Source organism: Argopecten irradians, unplaced genomic scaffold, assembly GCF_041381155.1.
Source record: "Argopecten irradians isolate NY unplaced genomic scaffold, Ai_NY scaffold_1276, whole genome shotgun sequence".
Taxonomy (NCBI): Eukaryota; Metazoa; Mollusca; class Bivalvia; order Pectinida; family Pectinidae; genus Argopecten; species Argopecten irradians.
Genome location: NW_027188742.1, coordinates 2,305 through 12,904, shown reverse-complemented (window position 1 = coordinate 12,904; position 10,600 = coordinate 2,305). Strand labels below are relative to the sequence as shown.

Below are 10,600 nucleotides of genomic sequence, written 5' to 3'. Positions count from 1 at the left end.
AGCATTCGCACGACACGGCATCCTTTTTTTCCCGCCAGATAATCATCAAGGCATTACCATCAAGATAAAGTTCGTTTCATACACGTTAAATCTACGAAATTCCTCAGTGAAAGTCTTGTCCGTCAAGATGTATTATTAGCACATAAGGTCAATTCAACATGTACATGAAAACGTCACGTATTTTGACACAACGACCACGACACATACTCTTTCCAACACCACTTTGGACGTCAAGCAGCGATCACAACATAGTATGGCGTCATTCGATTATTGATGACGTTGACAAATGATGACGTGACACCAAAGAAAAAAAATTCGGTCAAAGTTCATCGTGTTAGCCAATCAGAATGTGTACAGAGTTTATACTACGTGTGGTATAAACAAATTGTTATTCAACAGCTGTACTGTTAATTTGATACCGTGAGAGTTGAATAACACCGCCTATTGTGGTAGAAATAGAGGTTACACAACGCATGGAACTTATTCCACAAGAGTGAGTTATTTTTTAAAAGTTACAAAAGACACAAGCTTTAGCGAATGTCTTTTGTAACTTTTAAAAAATAACTTACGAGTGTTGAATAAATTCCATATCCAACAACCACGAGTCGTGTGACCTGTTTCTACCACAATTATATCCGCTTTTAGCCGATAGAAATACGACGAGGATAAGTACGCAATCCAACAGCAGTTTTGGCGTCAAGCGGCGATCACAGCATAGCATGACGTCACTCGATTATTGATGACGTTGATAAATGATGACACGACACTGAGAATGACGTAGTTCGGTCAAAGTTCATCGTGTCAGCCAATCAGAATGCGTACAGAGTTTATACCACGTGTGGTATAAACAAATTGTTAATCAACAGCTGCATCGTTTATTTGATACCCAGTTGAATAACACCGCCTATTGAAATGATATTATTCTGCTTTAAACGTGCTAATGTATTTATTGTTTTGTAAAATAACTAAAATGAAGATATACGTCTTCTGTTTCCAAAACAATCATTTTGTCATTTATAAATTGCAGGAAATAAAAGGAAATCTAAATCACATCTATAGTGTGTTTTCTGTGTTCCCGGCGGACATAAAATCATAACCTTTGTTCAAATATATACCGCAAAACTATCACAACTGAAACGAAAATAAAATGTATTCACAATATGTCACATCATTATACATCGGGCAAAGTAATTTCTTCGCCGGTAACATTAATGTCTTCTGTCCATTAACTGCCTCTCTATCATTTGTGTATGTATATCATGTAATAAATTTATATGTTCAGGGGCGTGTTTTGTGTTTCATTCTGCTTGAAGCATTGTGTTTGTTCGTTTGCCATCGAGCGTTCTAATATATATATATATTATATATTATAACTTACTACATAGTAAACAAGAAAAAAAGTCTACCATCTAATTTCAACCTGCTAGTAGAATCAATATTTGTGAAATACGTATTTCTTTGCTGTCACATTTCAACGACACCTTTTTTCTGAACAGAGTAGTGTAATGATGAAATTGCGCATTCACAAATTAGCTAGAGTCACGACATAATGTAAATACGATTAGTACAGTCATATTAAGTTCAAAATTACTGGCGCGAAAAACGCTGAAAGAAAGAAAAAGCCTAATAGTGAAATAGCGTAAGCGTACTTATTTAAGAACACTCAGATAACTACCGCTAAACTGATCGTGAATAAGTTAGTCCAATGATAAATTCGCTTATTCACAAAAACTGCTCTAGAAAAAAATACACTAGCGCAATGAAGTTTTAACGAAAGATTTCCAAGACCAATGTGATAAAAATAAAAATATCTCTAAAACCTTTACGGTTACAGTATATCAAATTGATAATTACATTGGTGTGATGTTACCCTGGGTAAACGTGTGTCCTTACATGTGTCGGGAGGACCACAATACCAGTATATAATACATATTAGACAAGTAACCTATCAAAGCCATGGTATCAGGGGTGCGCCATTTTCTCTACTCCGCATTCAATAATTGACAGATTGGTGTCAAGGGCGTACCTAGGACGTTAATGAGAATCCTTATAACGTACTGAACTTTAATGAATGTCCCTAGTGCTAATTATTGAACGCCTTTAAAGTTCAATGTAACTATTATTGATGCAAAGGATTCTTGAATATGCCATAAAGTTCCGCCAATTAAAATATAGAAATGTCACCACCGAAACTGCATAGGTATGTATCAGGTGCAATTATCATCAACGGAGAACAATTATATCAGTATGAAATTTATATTTTTAATCGTCGGAATAATAAGACAATGTAAATATATGTTAATATTTACAATCAGTGGTAACTATTGATAGTATAAACCCCGTTGATTTCAACCAATGGCTCCTCATCTTTATTTCTCGATACGAAGACCATACGACCGAAGAACATGAATCAAAATAAAAGTAGAAAAGTAACATTGTTACTGTTACTGACGGTGCGTGTGATAAATATACAATGTTGTACAATGTACAGCTTTGCACATTCCGATGACGTCACAATGTTTACATTTTGTACATCCTGTGTCAGCAACACGCGTACGGTGTTGTTCGCTTCAACATGTACATCTTTTTTTTTTTTTTTTTTTTTTTTTTTGTAACATATTTAGTTGCACGTGTACATCTTTTTTTTTTTTTTTTTTTTGTAACATATTTAGTTGCACGCAAATAGATAAGATACGTCAAAAAAACTAAAAAAAAAAGATTACGAAAATTTGTAGTTTTTTTACGATACTTGTAATCGATATATGTAGGATTTATTGAAGTGATTGAAACAACGATACAACTTTATAGACGTATCAACATCAATCCGCCATCTTGAAATTTTAGAGTTATCCTCCCCTTGATCGGAGTAAAGACACTTCCGGTTTTCATTGCGCAATATAGAAACAGCTTACAACTACCTGCATTTTTGAGTAACTTTGAAACGATTTTCCCCGATTTGTGACACATGTTGTTGGTAATACTGTTTGGACTGCATATTTTTTTATATGTATGTGTTTTTTCTCGTAAATATTGGATAGTTTCCCCACTTTTTCGTTCATTTTTTAAGTGGGCGTGGCCGATATTAAAAGTTTTAGTGGAGGGTCAATTCGACTTCATGAGTCCTATCCTACGTCTTCCATCTTTCTCGAGACTATATTAAAGCATGGTGAAATTAGCATGTGATAATATCCACTGATCACTGTAAAAAATCAACGTTAAAAAAGAACTCTGTGGTTTCACTAGCAACTTGAAAATTATGATGTCCCTCTGCAAACTGTTTTGGCCTATTGATCAGTGCAATGGTCACTGGTTTTTGTTATACATGTAGTGCAAGTTGATGGTTACATTTAAAAGTAATTCATAAGTGCATGATCACAAATACACTACAAAACAATTAATCAGCTTGTTACATTTACATACACATGGACTTCAAGTTGGTATATTTCACAAGGTTTAACATCTGTAATAATTTTGTAAAAGTTAAATATAATTCTAAAACATATATTCCAAGCCGGTTGTGACTTTACACGACAAATGCTCCATTTGCAATAATTATAAAAGCCGATTTCCATTTTGTTTGACACTCTTGTAACCAAAAATCCAATGAAGCAAATAGGTCATCATTTTTATCAAAGGAGGAAGTCAAATAAACCAAGGAGTAAACATATATTTTTGAACATGTACATATACGAGCTGTTATCACTTATTTGTAGTATCTGATCGAACACGAATATATAAGGTCTTATATATATCAATCACAAATACATGAACTATATATTTTATGATAGGTACAAGTTTGCCAAATTCCATGAGTACGGGTTAGCCATGATTGGTTGCGAGTTCGCCAAATGTGGGTACGAGTTTGTTTGGGTACGGAATTGAATGGGTAAGGGATTACCATAATTCGATCCAAATTAGTAACTGACAACTTAGAACGCACTGTGGAAATGGACATGTACCTTTCATTGATTATAGGCAATTAATGGCTATTATAATATAGGATTCTTTCATGTCACTTGGAATTATATTTACCCAAAACCTAATACAACTTGTCCATATCTTGTAAGTGTCATCATTCAAACAAATAAATACTGTGTAGTTGCTGTATTTGAAGGTGGACACAGAGATAATATACTGTAGATTAAGGATTTTTTTCTCATTATAAACATTACCCTTCAATCCAAAAGTCTAAATAGGATGACACTTGTGTATACATAGATTTCTTTTCTGCACCCTAGGATCTGGAAATAAAACTGTTAAAACTTACCATCACTGTTTTGTCAATGTTTCTGCTACTTGGAATAGTTTGAAACAATTGTTTATGTGAAAACAAATCTTAAATGGATTATTTGACTTGTACTTTGAAATGTTTGCTTTCTTCTGAAAGACTTGGTAAATGATGATAGTCTTTTCATTCAAATCAGAAATATTTAATGCCATATCATGATCCCTTTAGGTAGATAAATGTATTATTATTATTTATATTCAAAATGAAATACACATGCACTCTTTACACATACTTCATAGCACTTTATTTAGATATACATGTATGAATCCTTATGTGCACATAGTTTCAAATAAAACCAATTTGAATTGACCTACATGTAAATCTTAAAAAGTTGATAAGCTGATGACAACAAAAGGTAATCAGTGGTAGGTGTTGCTGTCTAAATGAAGAGGAAGCTGAAAGAATGTACATGTTTGTACTTATGTGTGTTTGTTTATGTGAATTGTATTCCACCGCCTTCATGAAGAAGTTAAACTGTTATCTCTTTCATTTTATGTGGTTATATATTAGAGTAGATAGTCAGCAATTAAGCAAATTATTATTTATTTATAATTTGATATATAACTATATGCAAATGATAAATGCATATACATCAAACCATACTGTGTTACAAATACACTTTGATGATGCATGATACTGCAGCTATTGATGTAAAAATGCATAATAATAAAGTTTTTTTTTTTACTTTTTAGAACATAGTACATTGTAACTATGCTAGAAATCCATCTATACATTAATCACATTTTAGCCAGAATGGTACCTTCAAACTTCAGAAAACACAGAATCGGAGATCCTATATATAAAAAACTGGAAAGAAAACCTGGCTTATATACACATGTTACATGTATTGTATATATTTTTTATTTGTTGGATATAAATACATGTACAATACACTCAGGTTCAGGTTAATCAAACTTCTTTAGTGATTGATATGCATCTTAGGAGATTTTTTATTGTAAATTTCTTGTGAAATTACTGATGCTAGCAAACTGCCCAAACCAAAAGAAAACTATCTTCAAATCTTGATATTTGCAATTATTTTTTTCAAGCTGACAGAAATCTTGTGTATCTAGCCTCACTGCATTGTCTCTTTGGTAAGGGATATGGCCATGACAGCGACACATAGGAAAACTGCCAAAAAAAATTACACTATGTGTATTATGTAACGAACATCATAAATAATGATGATTGTATGAGAATTTGAAGACATAATTGTTTGTTATTTGATTTGGAATACAGATGGAAAATACATTAGAAATTTATGAGAAAATGATTCTTTTAGGTACACTTTCAGACATAACCTATGATCTTTTTCTAATCAGTGACATTTTCCCACCCATTTCTTCCAGAAATGGTTAATTATTTTTCAGGTTAGTTTATAAGTGTTCAAGCCCTTGGTTTGAAGATTTTATTGCTTTCAGCTGGCTGTGACATTGTCTTAGGACTAGTATAAACCAAAGTCTTAGAAGTAAACATACATATACATTATCATAACCAAATATGCATTATATATTTGTAGCGGGATTAGACTGGTGCGATCATCGGTGACCAGATAGCTCAGTTGGTAGAGCACTCGGCTAGTGTTCTGAGGGTCCCGGGTTCGAATCCCGGTCTGGCCGCTACATTTTCTCCTGTATATATACCAGGGATCAAATCTAGGTTGTGGGGAAAACTATGGTCCTTTTCAAAATTGGGAAAAGTTTATAATAGCTGCATTATCGGATATTTGACCATTCTCATTTTGGTAGAAATAATCATTTTGAAGTGTTATAACACCTAGAATGTTATTGCAGGATTCAGTAAACAGTTTTTTAAGCTCCATCATCATAGATATATGTAGCAGATGTATAATAAACATGAAGACATTTACAACCAAAGGCTTAAAAAGTGATGAAAAATAAGACAAAGGGGGATTTTTGTCATAAAAAGTGTTCAGTTTTAGCTTCAAATGGGATTTTTTTTAAAGTTTAATTCAATCCTTGAGGGGAACTAACCATAAACGGTTCTAAATCATAGCTAGAGTGATACCTGTATGTACATGTAATTGTTGTAAAAACAAAAACATACTCTTTTGAATGTTGTATACATCTACATTTGAACATGTTATGATGTACATACATGTAGTAACAACATTCATTTAATTATTTACATTAAGCATGTTTTCAGATGGTTTATTAGAAGACAAATTCAGTCTACAGGTTCATATTTGTAGTCTGTTCCAATATGGTTATGATAGTGGGAAATGTTTATTTTAATTTACATACATACAATTAAAGTACATAACACAAATTAACAAAATGTTGTTACGGTGACATTAAATACTTTATTCAGTTCAAAAACATAGGTTTTGTTAATAATAATTTATAGAGTGGTATATTTATGTCGATACTGTAGGATGTATACAAATCGTGAGACGTCAAACTCCTTCATGTGCTATGGTCGAAGACACAATATTTATTGACCTATTTCACTGAAAACGGCTACTTTTAAGTGTTAGAATTAAATCACAGATGCTTACAAACAAACATGATATGTAGACGTTTTATCTGTACATTTAATACAGCTGTCAAATCACCGTCAACAGTAATGTATCTACGCGAAAGGTACGTGTATGTAACCAGTGTAATACCGCCATTATCACGTTACCGGGGACTTACAGTCGGTAGTTTTTCTAGTGAATATGACTTGACAGTTAACTATATTCTTTCACTTGGTTTAAACAGCAGTTCAAAATCCAAACATAACATTCATGTACCTCTAAAATTCGTAATTTAAGTGTTTTACGCAAAAGATCAGCTGACATCTACTACCATGCAATGCTCTGTCCATGTAAACCGGAAGTTGCTTTACTCCCGGCGCCACTATCGCTTTACAAAGGGCGATAACTAAAAAAAGTTATGTTGATACGTCTAATAGCGCTGTAACTTCTAAGGCAAATTTCAATATTATAAAATTGATACATATACTGTATATGGTGATAAACGATTTTTTCCTATTTTATTTTACATGTAAAAAACTTGGTTACTAAGTCATTTAGACAGATCTAAACAACTGCAAAGCAAATTGAAAAAGATATATATGATTTTTACCGGCAAGCATTGGCCCGCCTACTGGCAAAACTTCTAGTCAATCACAGTGTTACACTCACGCCGATACTGTTCCCTAATTGGTCGGCTAATTAGAAACGTTTTGCAAACTGGTCGTCGTCGAGCTTAGACTGGTTCCCGCCTCAGTTACCTCCCTTGCGTACGCTTCACTGAGGACCGGTAGCGAGTAGCCATCTTGAGTGGAAATTCCAACTCCAGAGAAGTGCGCATCATTTCTGCGCATGATATGTCATCATGGAGACGGCTACTTCCGTTAAGAGAAAATAACGTCATTAACGTCGTTCCTATGAACACTCTAAACTCTGTTAGCACGAAATGTTTTCAAAACTTAAGATCTTATTTACTTTTGTTAATATATCGTTCTGTAAGCGTATCGCACGTCTTACCACACCTGACCCAGGTTCTGGCAAGGGGTTTCGGGCCTTAAAGGCATAAATACCAGATGCAAGAAACAAAGAACTCACATGAACGTTTCTATAAGTTTATTAATTATTTATACTGTAGGTGCAAGGTGACATACATACATTATACACACACGTGCACGCCGCCCTCTTACCTAGGCCGCCGCTAGGACACATACAAATAGAAAGGGACAGCGCCCGGCTTCTTCCCAACAATGCACGCACATATTACACACACGACATGACAGTGACACAGTTTAACATGGACTCACCATTTGAAGTTCAGTACAACAAGCAACCCTCACACAGAGACTACATACAAGAACATCCACTGGACAGCCCCCCAGCTCAACGAAGCTACTTTAGACTGCCCACCGGTCACACGTGCGCCAGTGGTATATTGACCCAGCTGGGCCAATCGCCGGCGCCGACAGATAGACACACCCACCCTCACTTACATCCAATCACACGACATCTAACGCACGACGGAAATACACACGTACAACATGGTAGACATAGTACACAACAGACGAGCGATCCCAGCGACGACAACATATAATCATTATATTTACAGGTAAAACATTCTCACTCCTAACTCACAATCGTTCCAATACAGCACACATACACACACTAGCTCCATCACATACTCTCGCGCATCCAGTAGGCCCACATCATGCATTCCATAGCGAACTTCCACACACCACCTTCCCTTTTTAGGAAAATAATCATTTTCCTATAAATAAACAAATCAAACAATCATTTAGAAAGGTGTATTGGCCAGGAAGGACCCCATTATATTCAAAATTTACTTTAACAATAACAATTCAACAATAGAAATTAACAATTAACATTATGTAAATCGGTTATAAAACAATTTTACCAACAAAAAAATATTTATTCACCCTCAAGGTTCCAGTTAGATATGTATGTATATCTCTACCCACAGCGTATGTATATCAATATCAAAAAGTATATTAATATCAAAAATATAAAACAATTAACTGGCCAATACTATATAACAATTAATCATTCAACAACATAAATCAACAACAGATCAATCAAACGAAAAAATGTCATTTAACAGTCTAATGCCACATGTCGTCGACATACTTGAGGAGATCCTCATCAGGCAATGGAGTCCTCTTAACAGGTATCTGGACGGAGCCTGGGAAGATGTAGCGACGGTTCATCAGTCTCTCCTCCCGAATATACAGCCCTGGGGCTTCGGTATTTGGAGTGTGATGGACCTTCCTGAGGTGCCGGCAAACCTGGTTCTTCCGAATGTGCGCGAACCGACAGCTTGGGCACCAGTATTTCACCACTGTACGAGCGTGTATTTCTACCCAATGCCGAAGCATTCCATAGTAGGCTCGGAAAAACGTATTTCCACACTGGGGCACAGGACAAGTCATTCCCCCCCCTCCAACTTCAAAAAATATCCTTGACCTCCGCTTCCGTCACAGTAACCTCCAACACGTCGGCGTGATTTGACATCTGTAATAATTTAATAAATAACCTTTCTATACAGACCGAGGTCTTCTGGTTCCAATCATTTCTACTAACTGTATAATCAATGACACTTTAATATTAATAAAACAATGAAGTACAAGATAACAAGATAATTTCCTACCCTCAGGTAACAGCCTTCTTAGAATTTTCATCTGCTACTAATTGGTTGCCTATTATATATAATATATATAATTACGGCATAATTAGTAATACTGTTTGTACAACTACTGCACATATATCCACTTTTTTATTTTTTTTTTATTTTCACTTACAGTTTACAGGTGCACAACATAAAACAACAGACAATACCAGACAACACACAAGGTCTCTATGTGGGGCTATATAGACCTTACAGTTTACAGAGTTTACAGGTGCACAACATAAAACAACAGACAATACCAGACAACACACGAGCTCTCTATGTGTGGCTATATAGTTTACAGGTGCACAACATAAAACAACAGACAACACACGAGGTCTCTATGTGGGGCTTTATAGAACTTTAGGGCGGATCTCACGGCCGAAACGACTAAATGTCTTCACTGGAGTATGAGGGGGAGAATTGTTTACTCCACCAATGTCACGGTCACTGTCAAGGTCATGGCCAAAGTCGTCAAATTTGTCAAGGTCATCGTCTTGGCTGACCTGGGGAGATTCAGATATAGCATCTTCTTTCTCCTCCCAAGCCAAAGGAATGTGATCCCCCTCATAGGGTTTTAAGTGATCGACATGAACAGGTGACGTACGAGCGCTGGGTTTAAGCTGTATGATGTATGTCAATGAAGACTGCTTTTCCACTATTTTGTAAGGACCCGCCCACCCCTTTCCTAACTTACATGAAAGTGCTGGGGGATACCACCTCCAAACAAAATCCCCAACCTCATAAACTCGAGGTTTAAGTCCCTGGTCAAAATAATTTTTCTGACGCTCTGCAGATTCCTGTAGGTGCTTAGCTACAAAATCAAACGTTGTACACATACTATGTCTAAGCCAATTCACATATAGATTGGGACATACAGGGTGTGGTTCAGGGGAGGGAACTCCCATGACTATATCTAATGGACAGTTTGTTTCTCTACCTAACATGACTAAGTTCGGACTACAGCCTGTACTTCTCTGAGCTGTTGCTCGGTATGCCATAAGGACATACGGTAAATGATCATCCCAGTCGTCATACTCAGCCTTCACATAAGCACTTAGCATTTGGATAAGGGTACGGTTAAACCGTTCTACTAGACCATTTTGTTGGGGTCTGAAACCACAAGTTCTCTTTTTTTCTATACCCAATCTCTGAC

General features: G+C 35.5%; 1 non-coding gene across 1 annotated transcript; it reads left to right on the top strand.

Moving 5' to 3' along the window:
* The first annotated feature begins 5,834 nt into the window (after positions 1 to 5,834).
* Positions 5,835 to 5,907, top strand: Trnat-agu (transfer RNA threonine (anticodon AGU)). Its single transcript has one exon. It is a non-coding gene; the product is annotated as a tRNA-Thr (tRNA).
* Positions 5,908 to 10,600: the final 4,693 nt, after the last annotated feature.